This window comes from Oryctolagus cuniculus, chromosome 7 (genome assembly GCF_051225735.1).
Source record: "Oryctolagus cuniculus isolate XC-2025 breed Fujian yellow rabbit chromosome 7, ASM5122573v1, whole genome shotgun sequence".
NCBI lineage: Eukaryota > Metazoa > Chordata > Mammalia > Lagomorpha > Leporidae > Oryctolagus > Oryctolagus cuniculus.
The window spans coordinates 84,080,717-84,098,818 of NC_142873.1; the positions used below are offsets into that span (position 1 = coordinate 84,080,717).

General features: G+C 44.7%; 1 pseudogene; it reads right to left on the reverse strand.

Annotated features, from left to right (window-relative positions):
• Positions 1-362: 362 nt before the first annotated feature.
• Positions 363-18,102, reverse strand: part of LOC100351516 (55 kDa erythrocyte membrane protein-like) — a 44,984-nt pseudogene continuing 27,244 nt past the window's right edge.

Consider the following 18,102-nt stretch of genomic DNA (forward strand, 5'->3'; position numbering starts at 1 on the left):
AATGAACGCCCCCAAGAAGCCAATTCGGAGGCAGGCCGCCTTAGGCACCTCTCTCTCATCCCATCCGTGGGGAAGGAGGGAGGGAGGCCATGGGGGAGAAAGGAACTACCAAACCACAGGTACCTGTATTTGGGTTTTGAGTGCTCCACTCCCAGGCACTGAGATGGATTTTGCAAGGGGATCATTGCTGATTGTGACTCAGGAACAAAACCCCCTTCCCTCCTTCCCAGGGCAGACATGCGGGTTCTCTCCTCCAGCCTTGCCCCTGGCGCTGCGGCTGGTGCCAGCTTCCTCACCGGGAGAATCGCCGCTGCCAGAAACGCCTGGCACCGGACCCTTCTCCAGCGCAGCGCCTGGCGCCGTTACACGTAGTACAACAGCTGCCCGGGTACCTCGGTGAGCCACCGGAGCATTTCCGGACGGATGAAGGATGGCCGTTTACTTATGCCCAACACGGATCCAAGCACGGTCTTCCACCAAACGATCTAAATCAAATGGGCAACTGGGCTGATTACAAAGTATACAAACGAAGCTTTCACGCAGGGCCTCCCCTGCTGCCCCGGCCCCTCCCCTCCCCATAAAACTGGGTGCAGCGGATCCCACGTGCAAGGACAGGGAGCACGATGCTGACCTTTTTTGAAGACCCCTCTATGCATGATGTCAAAAATCTTTTTGTGCCAGAAGAGACCTCTCTTGTCATCCCGCTTTCTGCAAACTCTATGAGGTCCCCTCGGGAGATGGGTTTGCTTGCTTTCTGGCCTACCGGGTCACTTTCAGCTCCCTCCTTTCTAGTGGAGGATCGGTTTGATTGAGAAGTCCCACATCATATCCTATCCGTCACCCACAAGCTGTCATACACATCTGCTTAGCAGGTACCTTGTCTAGTAGAGAGATGACTAATAATACTACCAACCTCTTCTTTAACAGTCTAGCTGGTGAGACAGGTGTTTGCAGGAGACATGCAGATACAATTTGAAATGCTACTCTGAGGTCTGTCTGCTTGGGGTGCAGTGGCCATAGTGGCCCCCGTTGTGGAGAAAGGCAGGGAAGGGAGCAGTTCAGAGAGGGTCCCTGCTCAAAGGTGACCTGCTTGCTCCGGTGCTCACTGCTGCTGGGCTCCTCGGCATGCCCAGGGGCCTTGCAGAGCAAGATGCTGCCCCTTCTTCTGCAGCTTCAAGCTCTGCACCCTCTTCATCAATTCTATTTATTCAAGCGCCACACGATGTGTTGGTTTTAAAAAAAAAAGTTATTGTTGACACCTGGCGCAGAAATTTTTCAGGGTGAATATTTTGTTCAGGGGAAGGAGCAAAAATAGGAATGAGTGGTGGTGAGAGACAGAAAGGAGGGACAAGAGGGAGGGAGATGGAGGTGGGAGGGGGTGGGGGTGGAACTACAACCAGAGGCTGGAGCCCATGCTCTAAACACAAGCAAAAACCTTTATAGAAGCGTCTAGTAGGAATGAGGAGTGGTTTTTGTTTTTGTTTTTTGTTTGTTTGTTTGTTTTTTGACAGGCAGAGTTAGACAGTGAGAGAGAGAAAGAGAGAAAGGCCTTCCTTCCGTTGGTTCACCCCCCAAATGGCCACTATGGCAGGTGCTGTGCCGATCCAAAGCCAGGAGCCAGGTGCTTCTCCTGGTCTCCCATGCGGGTGCAGGGCCCAAGCACTTGGGCCATCCTCCACTGCACTTCCTGGCCACAGCAGAGAGCTGGCCTGGAAGAGGGGCAACCGGGACAGAATCTGGTGCCCCAACCGGGACTAGAACCCGGGGTGCCGGTGCCACAGGCAGAGGATTAGCCAAGTGAGCCACAGCGCTGGCCTAGTAGGGATGTTTAAGTTATTTGATTGTAAATCCCATCATCTTCCCCAAATATTCAGCAAATCCTTTTCCAAGCACAAACACTGAGACGAGTATTGTTTTGTTTTTGTTTTGAGTGCAAAGCAAGATAAAGAACCAAATGTTAGACGTGAACCACTGAAGCACAGACATGGCAGAGCAAGAGCCGAGCCTAGCAGAAGTGGGGCCCACAGGACAAGGGGCCTAGGATCATACCCTGAGAATAAGGCTGAGCTTTTTCACCTTTTTCTTTCTTTTTTTAAAGATTTATTTATTTATCTACTTATTTGAAAGGTAGAGTTACAGAGGAGCAGAGGCAGAGAGTGAGAGAGAGAGATTGATTTTCGATCTGCTGGTTCACTCCCCAAATGACTGCAACAGCCGCAGCTGTGCTGATCCAAAGACAGGATGGCTTTCTGTTTGAAGCCAGAAGCTTCTTCTGGGTCTCCCACGTGGGTGCAGGGCCCAAGGACTTGTACCATCTTCTGCTGCTTTCCCAGGAGCATCAGCAGGGAGCTGGACCAGAAGTGGAGCAGCCTGGACTAGAACCATCACCCAATGCAGGTTGTGGCTTTACTGACTATGCCACAGCAAAGGCCCACGTCCCCTTGTCTAGATCTCAAAGGCATACTGTCCCTAACACCAGGGCCAGACAACAAAAATTCACATGAGAAAGAGAAAAGGGAGGAGGAGGTCTGCCACTACAGCGAGTTGGAAGGCCATTTGTTTCGTCTAAAGTCTTCGCTTTGTTGATGAGAACCCACAGGCTGCAGGGAGGGGAAGGGACGAGGCACAGGTGTGAAGTCTTCCCCCAGTCCTTAATGGACACTCGGGAATGCAGCCCAGTTCTCCTCGCCCAGCCAGATCCAGGCCTCTGTCTGCTCCGCACGCACCCGGCTCAGCCATCTGCCATCACCACGGTCTGGCAGGCAGAGGGAGTAGGAGGTTAAACCCCAGCAAGTCCCATCTCAATCTGGCCTTGTAGCATGGCACAGTGGAAAGAATAAGGGCTCTGGAATCAGAGAGGCTCTGCGGATTGTGCTGGGCAACCTTGGGCAGCTGACTTCATTTCACCGAACCTCCGCTTATCATCTGTACATGGAACAATACTTCTGTAGGACTTTTTGAAAAAATCGAATAAAGCAACGTATGCCACATGGTAAACAAGGGATAAACTGCAGCAATTATGACCCTCAAGTGAGGCTCTTCCAAATAGAGCATGAGATTAATTTTTCAATGTTTTTCTTTCATTATAAGACTGATACATTTCATTATCAAGAATTGAGAAATTACAAAAGAAAACATTTTAAAAGAATTCCCCATAGCCCTGCTACCCTACAACCACCACTGTTAACATGTTGATGTATTTCAACGGGAATGATTTAGAATGTGCCTTTTCCTGTGCCTTGTAACCTTCCAATAGCACTCAATTTAGAATGAAAAATTGGCAGGAATGCAGTCTGTTCTAAAACCAATTTCTTGTTTGTTTTGAATTTTAGGGGGTAGTGGGAGGAGAGAAATTATACACAGATATAAACTATGTCAATACAAACATTATCACATTTTAAAATAATATTTTTATCCTTTTTTACAACTAGATTTGCAGAGTGTTTTATGGTCTATTAAAAACATTCCTGTGTAGTATCTTTTTTTTTTTTTCTTTTTTGGATGCTCTTAACAGCCCAGGGCACTCAGTTCAACTATTATACACATTCTACAGATGAGGAAATTGAGGATCAGGAAAGCTGAATGATTTATTCCAAGTCTTCCAGGGAGTGAGAGTTTGGACTGAAGCCTAGACTGTCTGACGCAAGGCTGGTACCTCTGTGCTAATTATCCTTACCAAGGAGAACTCTAATTAGCTTTAATAATCTGCACAGCCTCAAAGATATATTAGGAAGGAGCACACTGAGTGTGTGCACGAAAAGCGATCTAGATTTTGGAACTGGCAAATCGCTTACCCTCTCTGGGTCTCGGCACCCCTCATTTGTCAAATGAAGAGAGGCAGTCTTGTGGAGGAAGGGGGTGTATCTTTTTCCTACCACATTCTGTCATTCTAAGACAAAAGAAAAGGTTGCATCTTTCTAACTTGTGAAAGCACTTGTGATATCATACTTTTAGAAAATGCCCTCTAAAACTCTGCAAAGCGACCGTGAACTATCTGCCACCACGCATGTCAAGAATCTCCAATCAGGCCCGGGGCTGGACCACCTGTGGCCCCAGGAGAGGATCGACGCTGCCGTGGGCCCCTATTTGGCAGAGAAAATTTGGCTAAATACGAGTGTCTCAACTGGAATCCGAAACGTGGCTTTCTTTTTCCCAGAATGCAGTGCTCGCTCGGTTGGCTCCTGGTGACTGCTTTATGATGAACTGGCCTCTCATTAGCTGGATGTCAATTTGGATTTTCGGAACACATACACCTTTTGGATCAGATTGCATGAGAGATACCAGGCTGGGCAAGTTATCTGGGGGAGAAGAATGGGGGAAGAATCCCTGAGATTGAATGCATTCTCTGGATCTTCGTGCAGGAGGCTGAATTCTTAATCCAAGCAATGCGTGTGCTCCGGCCTCCATTATCGGCACCAGCCTTGCTATGAACACGTGCAGACTTGAGTTGCGGCAGCTTCTCCACTCCAGGGAACCTGAGAAAGGACGGGGGCCCAGCTGTGGCCTTGGGAAGGAGGGTGTGCTACAGCCTGTTCCCACGCAACGCAGGCTCTTCTGAATACACTCCATCTCCCAGGTTGTTGAACAAACTCAAAGATGATTTCCTAAGCCATACACTTAACGCAGTAATCATGTTCTTTCATTAAGCTCGCTTTATATTTCTCAGCCTGGCGTTCAAGGCCCTCACCCACCCAGACAATCTCTCTAACTTCCCCTGCCTAGGACTGCCTGACCTACGGGCCGCACTCTGCTCCCCCTTTCTCTCCCTCCTCACAGTAGAAATAACTCTCGTCTCCTTGTCACCTACCTAAGGCCTTTCATTCTTGAAATCTCACTGGGGCTGGCACTGTGGTACAGCGGGTTAAAGCTCTGGCCTGCGGTGTTGGCATCCCACGTGGGCACTGGTCCCAGCTGTTCCACTTCCGATCCAGCTCTCCGCTATGGTCTGGGAAAGCAGTGGAGGATGGCCCAAGTCCTTGGGCCCCTGTGGGAGACCAGGAAGAAGCTACTGGATCCTGGCTTTGGATCAGCTCATCTCTGGCTATTGCGGTCATTTGGGGAGTGAACCAGCAGATGGAAGACCTCTCCTTCTCTCTGGCTCTACCTCTCACTGTAACTCTGTCTTTCAGATAAGTAAAATAAATCTTAAAAAAAAAATCGCAAGGACAGCCGCACCCCCTCCAGGAAGTCTCCCCTGGTTAGTACAGAGATGACATTGATGGCTGCCATCTTAGATGCTTACGGCTCCTGTGATCTCTGCCATTCTTTTGGCTTGCAGTCACATGCAGTCCTTGACTGACAGGTGTGTCATGTGTACTGCAGCGTTCATCAGCACACTCAGCTTTTCATTTGTTAAGAGGAGGAGCTCTGTGTTAGCGCACATTAAAGAGGCAGCAGGCATGGTGGTGGAGAGGCCTGACTTTGCTGGCCCATCTGGAGCCCCCTGGATCCTAGTCATGGTCCTTAGGAGCGTGTGGTCTTGGTCAGGGCCTCTGTGCGCCTCTGCTTCTTCATCTGTAGAATGGGGACTAGGACAGTACCTGGCTCACGAAGCTGTGGGGAACATGTCCGGGAGTCTTCTCCGGCAACGCGCTGGGGTTGCCTAGTGAAGACCTCAAGCAGCGCAAGCCACTGTCACGTGGGAAGGGCTCAAGGGACTGCAGCCTCTGTGCCGTGGCAGAAACACCCGCACACACAGAGGAGTCCAGATTGTACCATCAAGGAATGCGGGTGGAGGCAGACCCGGACTCAAATACCAAAGCTCCACGGTGATGAGCAGATAGAGGGAAACGTGTGACAGGTTCTCCCAAGGCCAGTCCCGGGCGGTGCTCCGCGAAGTGTGCAGGCCACAAGGAATAGGGGCTGTTCTGGACTGGTGCTGGTTGAAATCTATTAAGTCAGTAATCACACACACACAGAACCTCAAAAGAGTCCTTTAGTGGCTTTATAATGCAGAACCCACAGACGGGTTCAATTTGGCCATGTTATTAAGCAAATAAATGGATCTTTAGATATTTAACTTCTAATCATATGTGAACTTCAGGAAGCTAAATGCTCCAATGACACTGCTAAATACCTCTTTGTTAGAAAGCCATGGTTTGACTTTTGAGGCAAAGTTGAGGGCCTCCTTTCAACCCCATTAGTTCGTATTTTGTCCAAAATGCAGCTTATAATGAAGCCAGCAAATTAGGTCCCTTGACCATAAACCTCACAGAAGGAAAGCAAACAGAGCATGAATCAAAAAGGCTTTAGACAGCAGTTAGCTATTAGTAACATATAAATTAAGTGTAAAATCAAAGTTGGGTGGGGGAAGAAAGTTCAGTGGCCGTGATGTCAGCGCAGCCTCACACACCAACCCGCACACAAGGAGCAGCAATGACACTGTCGAACTTGGAACAACACAAACGCTGTCCCACTGTTCCCCACAAAATGACAAGCTCACAGAGCTGGTGGGAGCCCCGATTTTCAGTCCTTGCTGTCCTCCTTCACTTGTTGGGTTGCACCAAGTAGTTGCAACCCGTGGGGAATCAAAACACTACAGCTTCTCGCAGACCTGACCAGAGTGTGCTCTGATTGAATGGCCGGGAGAGTCATGGTTAGCCACAAGTGTGATTCTGTTACCACTGGCCGTCCGTATCACCAAACTTGCACAATTCCACCTGAACCATGTTAGCGAAGTAATGAGTGGTGCTATTTAAAGTTCTTTAATTTTCCCCTGGTGTCCTGTGGAGTGTGGGACTTTGGCCCACTGCTCTCAAAGGAGTTGGAAAAACTCGCCCCCTCCCCTCTGCGCCCACTTGTTTCCCTACAAATCTCAAGAATGTTCAAATATCTTGCAAATCACTCCAGGAGCTGTGGAAGCCTCTCACCAGACTCTGTGGTCCAGTGGCCAAACGCATCCTGATGGGGACTTGAGAGCATGGATTACAGAGCCGAGAGACAGCAACGACTTGCCACTACGGGCACCAGAAGTGTCACAGCCGCTTAGAAGCCACAGCTGCTCCCCGAGACTGGAGAAAAAGAGATACCACAGAGAACACATTGGGAAAGTCAGCTCAAGGCCCTGATGATGTTGGTCTTATAAAATCATCTGTCGAGAAAACCAGAAGTCCTCCAAGAACACTCGTGCCTCATAATGGCCTATAAATGTTTTTGTAAAAGTTCCAAAAAAGTGCACAACCAGTACAGTACATTTCTGTTTTCTATTTTTGTGCCTAAAAAAAAAAAGTAAAAATAGCCAAAGGACTGGTTTTTTTTTCTTCTTTTTTTCTTTGACAATTTGTGATGAAAAAAAAAAGTTCACTCTAAGGCTGAAACTTTGCATGCCAAGTTTTTGCTTGGAACTAATTTTTATGGCAGAGTTATAAAGCCTCTGAAAAAAAAGGGTGGGGGGAAGGGAGAGGTTTCAAATAGAAATGCTGACACAGCTTTGCCCACAGTGGTGAGGAGGGAGGTGCTGTAGTGTCTATTTGTACCTTGCTTGCTTTTCAGTTGCTCTAGGAGTCTAGCTGCCCAGCCCTGAGCATGAGACACTGCTTAAATGCATAGATCTGGTCACACGTCCTGCCACTCTGAGGGCTTGCAAAGACACTAGAACCCAAGTCCCAGGGCACGGCACTGGTAACCCCTTGTGAAAGAAGCCAGACTTATTTCCTGACTTCTGATAGATCTCATTATCCCAGAGACTCATCGTCCCCTGCGGGCTCTTTTTGTTTGTTTGTTTGTTTTTAAGATTTATTTATTTAACTTGAAAGTCAGAGTTAAGAGAGAGCGGTCTTTCATCTGCTAGTTCACTCCTCAGATGGTCACATTGACCAGTACTGGGCCAGGCTGCAGTCAGGAACCAGGAGCTTCATCCAGGTCTTCCACATGGTGGCGGGGGCCCAAACACTTGGGCCATCTTCCACTGCCTTTTCGCAGGCACATTAGTAAGGAGCTGGAAGTTGGGCAGCTGGGACTTGAACCAGCACGCATTGCTGGAGCCTCAGGCAGAGGCTTTACCCGCCAAGCCACAGCACAGTCCCCTTCCCCCCATGCATTTAACAACAGTAACTATCAACAAAAAGCAGAAGACAACGTAAGCTTCCTCTTTAATGGTTCTTTAAATCTCAATTTTCCCCAATTTTCTGCTGGTAAAACTGGAGACGCTAATGATGCGCTGTTTGTGCAGATTAAAGGATACCGTGAATGTCTTGGGCACAAGGAGGTCTGAGGACCCTGATTTCATTAGCCTGCACGGCTGCTAGGGTTTTAAGGTGGACGTCTAATGAACTGATTTTGATGTGAAGTAGAAAGACTCTAGTGGGAAGCTTTAGAGAGAGGCAAGATGTGTTTCATTTCTACCTCCTGAGGGATGCTGTTCAAAACACACACAGAGACGGCTGGGAAGAGATTGAACTTGAGAACCCGACAACCCGCTCACGTTCTCAAACAGCGACAACAAAAAATAATTACTTATTCATGGGCGGCAAACCCATGAACCCATTGGCAACTACTAGGGAAGGTCCTTGGGCATTCTGTATTATCCTTTGAAACTGCAGGGTGTGGACAGAGCAGCATTGTGTGATAATGACCATGACATTGTTGAACCAAGGAAGCCCAGTGGGGTCCAGAGACCCAGAGTAGCTTAGGATTCTGGTAGCTAGGTTAAACTCCTAAACTACAGCTCAAAAAAGCGTCATATAAAAAAAGAGGCGGGGATGAGGCAGGTTGGGGGGGAGGGGAAGACCTGTTCCATTTAATTTTTCCAGTGAGTCTTTATTCAGCTGAATAAAAGGAAAAAGGCTTTTCTGAACTTTAGTGCTTTGTAGCCTGGGCTTTATTTCCACCTTAAAATCTTTACCTGGCCATGATCTGTTGTTCCATTACTGGAGGCAAAAATGGGAGGAATTGTCTGGGCTAAATTGCAATTAGGCAGCCCTGAGTGCGGCTGGCACCAGTTAACTTGGGATATTGGAGTGAAAAGGCCCGTAATCAGCCTTCGGTCATGTAGAACAATGCATAAAATTAAATTGACATTAATGAATAATTGTGTAATGAAAATGGAAGAGGAGAGTTAATTGCATGTTACAGTGAGTGTAATGCCTAGATAACCTTGCATTTAATGCTATTCTTAGCCCTGCTGCCAAGACTGCTACAGAACCTCTCTCAGCAGGAAGTCATTAAAGCTGTGAGTAGATAATGCAGGCTCAGTGAAACCTAAGTGGCAACAATATAACAAGAGTTTCTTTCAGACCTTAGTGTTTTCTGAAAAAAAAAAGGGGGGCATGTTGAGGTAATTTGTACACATCTGAATGAAAACAGGAAACTCCGAGCAATCTATTTGCAGTTTGTCCAGTCCCTTAGATTTCCCAACTATTCTAGCGACCAAGGTCACCTCCTATAATCAAAGACAAGCCCAAACCACTGGGGATTACAAGGCAATAAGCACCCAGCTGTCCACCAGCTACAACTTAGTTTCGTAATCACTTGGTGTGGCAGTCTGTGAAATGTTTGACCTCAGACTTAAGAGACCAGAGACCAGGGGAACGCGTCTGTGTAACCAAGTTCATGGACACCATTGGCTCAAACAGATTATCATTTCAAAGGCTGTGCATTCTCCATACCCACCCCAAAATGTTCATTGAGGGCTCTGTGTACTTTGACCACAGCAAATGAGAAGACCGTTCTTGGACCCGCATCTTAAGAAAAGAGTCCTCAAATGTTGCAGAAGAAAAGCCACACCATGTTTCTCCCCCAGAAAAGTGTCTGTATTCCAGTTGTTTCTAACTTTCAGGAGCGACAAGGCAATAGAGGTGTGAGCCTGCTGGTCGGGGCAAGGATAATTAATTATTTGCTTTATTTTTCTGCCTAATCTATGGACTGTCCAGAGGGAGGCCTCTGTAACAAAAGGGCACCTTTTTCAGCCTGAAAGACGTGAGGTAAACAGCAGGCTGCCCCATTGATCACTGCAGAATGGCCCCTGGACAGGGATTCTGGGTGGACCATACCTCTGGTGCACATGTAGCTAAAAAGAGAGCCCAGGTAAAGACAAATCCTAGGGAGAGGGCTGGAAGGAAGTGAAGGAGTTTAAATACCTGTCATTTTGCATTTTTACAAAATATGGTTTTAAACCTCATTTGGAAAACAAAATTGTGAGCACTCCCAACAGTAGCCAAGATTTATTAATTGGAAGGGGACTCTAATTCTTTCTCAGTGTCATATTTCTTTTTTGCAAATCTAGGTGTCAGTACATGTTTCAACCAAAGTGATTTTTGATTGAAGAATTATTTCCTCCTTGGGGCTCTGGTTACTTTTTTTTTGATTTGCACAGAAACTGGTTTTTCTTGTGCCCTTCAGAATGAATCTTCCACGCTGCCTGAGGGGTGCCTTTTGCTCCACAGTGGAATTCCCAAGATTGGCAGGTCCAACAGGGCATGGGGAGCCCATGACTCAGGACTCCAAAGGTACTTCTTCCATCCAAGAATCCTCAAAAATCCCAGAACCTCTGAGAAAAAGAGAACCAGCCCAGCGGGGCAGGGCTAGGACACAGTACATAATAGCAGGTTCTATGGGACAGGTTAACACTTGAACTTCTTGGTCTCAAATTTAAAATAATGGTTAAGGGGAGGGGCAGGAGAAGCAGAAGAAAAAAAAAAGAGCCATTGGAAGTCTTTTTTTTTTTTAGAAGAGACTCGTGCGATTGGCATTTTTTTTGATCCCTGGGCTTAATTTAAGAGGCTCTGTCCCGTATTTGCTCTGTGATTTTTGCCCACTCTCCTCTTACATCCTACATAGCAACACCAGCAGTGCTCATCTCACAGACGTGTTGTGCACGCCGGACGTGCTAATGCTTGTTAAGTGAAAGCATCACATAAAAGCCACTACTGTTAGTTCTCATCACCGTCATTCATCAATTCTAGGACCTTTGCTCTTCCCCGCCCCCTCCTCCTTGATGATCAGAGGGTACACCTGTTTCTGCACACTTTGATGCCTGCAAACCCTAAACCCCTTGTCCAGACCATTCTGCAGACGTTGGAATGTGCCCTATATAACTCATGTAAAATGATTTTCCCCCTTGGTGACAGTGTTGTGACTCAAGCATCTCAACCCTGGACATTCCATATCAGAGTACTATTTCCAGTCCTGGCTGCTCTGCTTCTCATCCGGCTCCCTGCTGATGGGCCTGGGAAAGCAGCAGAAGATGGTCCAAGTGATTGGGCCCCTGCCACCCACATGAGATACAAGGATGGAGTTTCTGACTCCCAGCTTCAACCTGTTTGCTGTGTTGCAGCCATTAGAAGTGGACCAACAGATGGATGATTTTCTCTCTCTCTCTCTCTCCTCTCCTTTCTCTGTCACTCTACCTTTCAAATAAAAAAAATAAGTCTTTTAAAGAAACAAGTGCTCTTCCCTTTCTAATTTCCCCTGACCTGCCTATGTCATCCTACAAATTTCATTTGATTCTCCTATATGCAGTGTTAAATCTTGTTTTATAATGTTCAGTTTGTCTGCCCCTACTGGATTAGAGTTAATGATAGAACTTAATATATCTTTCTTGTTTTTAATGTGCATTGATTCTAAAATCAAAGTGGGAGGGACAAAAATATTCAATTATGACACAAAAACACTATAGTTTAAAATATTATTTATGAATTTGTTGAGAATACAGAATTTTGATAAATGAAATTCTGATAGATGAAAAATATTTGTTTCAGGGCTGGCACAGCAGCTCACTAGGCTAATCCTCCACCTGTGGCACCGACACTCCAGGTTCTAGTCCCGGTTGGGGCGTTAGTTCTGTCCCGATGGCTCCTCTTCCAGTCCAGCTCTCTGCCGTGGCCCTGGAAGGCAGTGGAGGATGGCCCAGGTGCTCAGGCCCCTGCACCCGCATGGAAGACCAGGAGGAAGCACCTGGCTTCTGGCTTTGGATCGGCGCAGCGCCGGCCATAGCAGCCATTTGGGAGGTGAACCAACGGAAGGAAGGCCTTTCTCTCTGTCTCTCTCTCTCGCACTGTCTAACTCTGCCTATCAAAAAAAAAAAAAATTGTTTCAAAGCTTTCTATTAAAAGACTAAAACCATATGGGGTTGGGGAACAGCACTGTAGTGTAGTGGGCTAAGCCTCCACCTGCAGTGTTGGTATCCCATATGGGCAATGGTTCATGTCCCAGCTGCTCCTCTTCTGATCCAGCTCTCTGCTATGACCTGAGAGAGCAATAGAAGATGGTCCAAGTGCTTGGGCCCCAGCACCCATGTAGGAGACCTGGAAGAATCTCCTGGCTCCTGGCTTCGGATCTGCTCAGCTCTGGCCATTGGGGCCGTTTGGGGAGTGAACTAGCAGATGGAAGACCTCTCTCTCTGTCTTTCCCTCTGTCTGTAACTCTGCCTCTCAGATAAATAAAAAAAAATATATTGGTACAAAATTTCATTTGATGAATAGGGGCTTTTCCATTTACCTGGCTCTCATGTAACATAATTATAAATGTAGAACAGACAGAGATGGTAAAAATATTGGAGACTGGGCTAAGTATCTTCTCACTTTTAAAGAGGTCATCACTAATATAAGCAGTTTGGAGCATTTTTTTCCCTTTTAGAAGGATAGGAGTGATCGACTGGAAGAGAGAAGGAATGGCTCCTTATGGTTTACTATTAGGTCAAATCAGAGAAAAGATTCTGCTACATATACTCATAGATGAAGAAGCTTCAGGATTTATTGTTAGAGTGACTGAAAGATACTGATCAGGGTTTCGTCTGGGGTATCGGTGAATCCTGTGAGGACATGGAAAGAATTCAAATTTAAGAGATGACATGACGTAGGGAAGAGAACTCACAGCTTGGGGGTGTGCCACTTCCTAGCCACAGGCCTGGTCCCCTCAGCTCCCTCACTTTCCTCACCTCTAAAGTGAGGCCCACTGGGCTGTGTGGTTTCCAAGTTCTTGCAAAGCTGAATGCACTCTTATTGAGTACTTCTTGTGGGAAGGCACCCTGCTGTCTTTCAGGATGACAAAAGGCTACAGTGGGAACCAGTGTATGCACGCGTGCAAGGTTTCTTAAGTCATAACCTGTTTCCTTTACGAGTGGCCTCCCCATCTGCTGCTGGCCTACCTAGGACCTGTACCCTGTCTTTCCCCTGGGTGAATGGGCCTCCCAAGCCTGCAGAAATCTTCAAACAATGAACATTTCCTTCCCTTTTCTGTCACAAACTTCACACTGGCTCTGGACTCCTCTAAGCAATTGGAAAGCAGAGAATTAATCTCTATTTGATTAAAAATAACAGTATAATTGCTGATAATAATCATGATAATGAGAACAGTAACAAAAAAGGAATCCACCTGTGAGTTCTTTCAATTTGCACATAAATTTAAACTAAAATTCACCTCAGAAGTTAAACAGAGAGTAATGTGGTTTGGATATTCTTTAAAAGAGTGGTGAACTGTTAATCTAACCATCTAGACAGAGAGCTAGGCAGACGCATGTGGGAAGTTGAAAATAAATATATAAAAATTGAGCTTAAGTCTTTTTTTCTTCCAACTGATGTTTTGCCAGGATGTTATGGGCTTCATCAGGGAATGCAAACACAAACTTTTGTTTGGACATCAAAGCATTTTTCAATTCCAACTTAGGTAATGAAATAAATGTGTTAAGTCACAGATCCAGGGATTGCTTTGTGTAGCTGGTTGTTTTATCAAAACGTTATTTCTTTAAAAAATGGCTTTAATACCCACACACACACACAAAGTGGAAAGTCATCAAGAGATTGATTTGCAAACAAGGAGAAGATACTAGGTAATGCTCAGCATGGCTTATCCAGAATATATTCCACTGGATTAATCTGATTTCGTTAGACAGAGTGACAGACCTGACGAATGATGGGCTGTGGGTGTATGAGAAGAGGCAGCGAAGAGAAAATGCATAACGATATGTCGATGACTAGGGCACATTATTTAAGCTGGCTTCATGCTAGTTTAGTCTAGACACGTGGACTCCTATGGCTTTGGCAATCACACTCTCTGTAGCCCCTTGGGAGGCTCAGAGGCCTCATCTGTATATCATGAGTTATGGAGTACATGAGGTTTTTATTGTTTTTAAGTTTTATTTATTTATTTGAGAGGCAGAGTTACAGAGAGAGAGAGAGAAAGAGAGAGAGAGAGAAAGTCTTCCTTCCACTGGTTCACTCCCTAAATGGTCACAACAGCCAGAGCTAGGCTAATCTGAAGCCAGGGGCCAGAAGCTTCTTCCAGATCTCCCACATGGGTGCAGGGGCCCAAACACTTGGGCCATCTTTAAGTGGTTTCCAAAGCATGTTAGGGAGCTAGATCAGCAGTGGAGCAGCCAGTGCCCATATGGGATGCTGGCACTACAGGCGGAGGCTTAATCTACTAATCCATAGTACCAGCCCCTAGATGAGTGTTTTTCAAACTGCAGGCTGCCACCTTTCTGAGTATCCTGAGGTTCATCCAGTTGATCACATCCTGCCCAAAGTAGGATCAATTAGAATAGAAACCATCAGGGTTTTTGAATAACTTTTGTTTCAGTGGTGTGCACTGTGTGTGGAGGTGTGTTTGTGCGTCTGCGTGTATTTTCAGTGGGCTGTGATGTGAAATACACTTACTCTGAAAGAAGTCAAGAACACTCATCCTTCTTTTCTCCCCCTAGCAAATGTTTAGTGCACCTACCATGTGTTTGTAGTCCTTTCTGGCTCTGAGACTTCACACTCCTAAGAAAGGTCAAGGTACCTGGGGGCCAGCATTATGGCATAGCAGGTTAAGCCTCTGCCTAGAAAGCTGGCATCCCATAAGGGTGCTGGTTCCAGACCTAGCTACTTCACTTCTGATCCAGCTTCCTATTAAAGTACCTAGGAAAACAGCAGATGGTCCAAGTCCTTTGGCCCCTGCATGCACATGGGAGACCCAGAAGTGGCTCCTGGCTCCTGGAGCCAGCTGTTGCAGCCATTTGGGGAGTGAATCAGTGGATGGAAGATCTCTGCCTTGCTCTGTCTCTCCTTTTCTCTCTGTAACTATCTTTCAAATAAATAAAATAAATCTTTTATAAAAAAAAAGAAAGATCAGAGAACCCAATTTATAATATATAAATGTTGAAATTATTTTTGGTAGATCAGAATTCTATCATGCCTGTTCTTATAACAATGAAGTTGAATGAATCACATCTCATATGAATTTAATTTATGTGTTCAACTATACATGTTTAGCAAACACAAAATTAAAAAGAATTATTTAAACTACATTGGCGTCTAAATGCAAACCGAAAACTCATTGTTGCTCTTCTGGAAACATACACATACACACAAATAGCAAACTTTCCTAACACTGTAAGGAAAACAGACTACTCAGAACTTATTAAGAGTTGGTGAGTAAGCCTCAAGCCATATGTATAGTACTCAAGAGTAATTAGAAGTAAATACAATGTTGCATAGTAGATTTGAAAAACTAGGCTCCATGTGAACTTCTATCACAGAGGAACTCCATTATAAAAGTCTCACCTTCCCTCTTTTATGCCTCCCTTTTCTTAACCCTCTTTCTGCCTCTTTCCCTTCTACTTCCTTCTCCACCTTCAGTGGAACCTTAATCATCCTTACGTAACTGCATTACTAAGTCCATCTGTAATAAATGTATAGATCACTGAGCAGTTACAAAAGAAACCCATCGCCAACTTAGACCAGGAAAGAACATCATAGATGGGGGTCCATCTCGACCTGGCCACATCTTCCTTCCAGAGGTTACCCAAAGCAGACTTGCATATTAGCTCCTTATCTCTTTTTGTCTCTTGTATAATGTATATGTATCTCTAAACAATATAAAATGACTTTTATACAGCTTTTTATGCAATTTGATGTTGTCATGGACACCTTTGACAGTTCATCTGTGTAGCTAGAACTCATTCAGCTTCAATGCTGTATGATATTCCACTCTCAGATAATGCCAGTTTATCTTACCATCCTTCTTCCAGTCAGCTGCTACGTATGTCTTTTAACCATCTCTTCACACATATGTGCTAGAAATTCCCTCAGGCATGTTTCACACCATGATACTTGTCAAACACTGCTTTAACCTATGCTACAGCTGTTCCCAGGCCTACTCAACCACCTCAGCAGAACTCCTGTGACTTCCTGACACATGTGTCCCCCACTACACATAAGTTAAAACCTCTGCTATCAATAGAGTAGAAGTTGTGCAGATGAAAAATTGACAGCTATCAGTATTTGAAGCTGTTTAATTCCACAATGTGGTTTTCCAAAATAGTCATATATCAATATTCAGTGTGGACAGCAAAATATGTCTTGTTATACCACTTCCTCACTAATAATTGAAATTCTTAGACTTCTTAATTTTTGCCTGTCTAGTGGATATGAATTATATCTCATCATGATCTTAATTTATATTTTCCTGATTAGTAATGTCTTTAAGTATTTTGTCATCTGATATTTATCATATGTGTTTGCTTTTCTGTGATATGCCTGTTCATATGTTTTACTCATTTTTCAATTTAGTTGACTTTTTTCTTATTGACTGTAGAAATTCTTTTTGCTTTCAAGATACTAATACTTTGTTGGTTGTATGTTTTCTTAGCTAAGTATGTTGGAATAAAATTTCAAACAACAAACAATGTGCTTAAACAACAGCACATTGGCTAGAAGTCCAAGACCAGGGTGGTAGCATGGTCACTTTCTGGTGAGGGTTTTCCTACTAACACCCAATTTGCAGACAGCTGCCCTCTCCATGTGTTCTCCCATGGTGAGCAGGGGAAGACTCTCTGGTGTTACTTTTTACTGGGGAGGATTAATCCCTCAGGGGGTCCCCAACCTCGTGACTGTGACTGTCACTGAACCCTAGTTACCTGCCAAAGGCCTCATCTCAAATACTATCACAGTGGGTGTTAGGGCTTCAATTATTGAATTTTGCATAATCCAGTACATAGAATATGTATTACAAGTAGTTTATTGTTTATATTTTCACTTTTCTTATGATACTTTCTTATGGACAAAATTAAACTCTCAAAGCTTGCTTCTTTTTATAGAAAAATGTTGTATTACACATTTTTGTAAGAGTTTTGAAGTTTTGTCTTTTACTAGTTTAGTTTAGTCCATCTGGAGTTTGTTTTTATGAACAAAACAAATTAAGATTCAATTTCATTTTTGTCCATATAAATAATAGTGTTAAGTATCATTTACTGTGTGGTCCATACCACCCCAGTGAGCTGCTGGCAAATCTGTCACTGGGTGATCACTCATGGCCTTCTCCATTGGGTTTCCATGTGAGTATGGATCTGTCTCTGAGCACCCTATTCTGTTGCAATGATCAAATTGATTTTCTCTTTACCAGTACACCATCTGAGATACTATATTTGTAAAATATATTTTGGTATATGCAAGGACAAAATCCTCTGGCTAGTTTTCTTTCACAGGGTCCTGACAATTGCTGGGCCTTTGTTCTTACATTTAAAATTTTATTGTTTTTAAAGATTTATTTATTTATTTGAAAGGCAAAGTGACAGATTATATATGTATACATATTTTCAGAGAGAAAGAGAGAGAAGGAGGGGGAGAGAGAGAGAGAGAGAGAGACCTATCTTATGTCCACTGCATCACTTTCCAAATGCCCACAACAACCAGGGTTGTCCATGCAGAAACCAGGAGCCAAAAACTCCATCCAAATCTCCCACATGGATGGCAGGAGCCCAAGTATTTGGGCCATTATTTGCTGCCCCCAAGACACATTATCAGGAGGCTGATTCAGAAGCAGAGGGAGGACTCCATCCCAAGCATTCTGATGTGGGATTCAGGCATCCGAAACAATGGTTCAACCTACTGCACTACAACACCTACACCACATTTTAAGTTTTAGAATCACCTTATCAAGCTATTTTGGAATCCAGTTTGAAAATGCAATAAATCTACGGTTAAAATTGAGAATAACTGAAATTCTTACAACACTGGGATTTCTTACCCAAGATCATGGTCTAGCTCTCATTTATTAAATAATTTATAAAGTCTTTCATTAAAATGTAAAAATGTTTCTAATAAAGGACCTTTTGAAATTCTTATTCTTATGCATCTTATATTCATTTGAAATTATATATATGTATGTATATATGTATATTTGCAC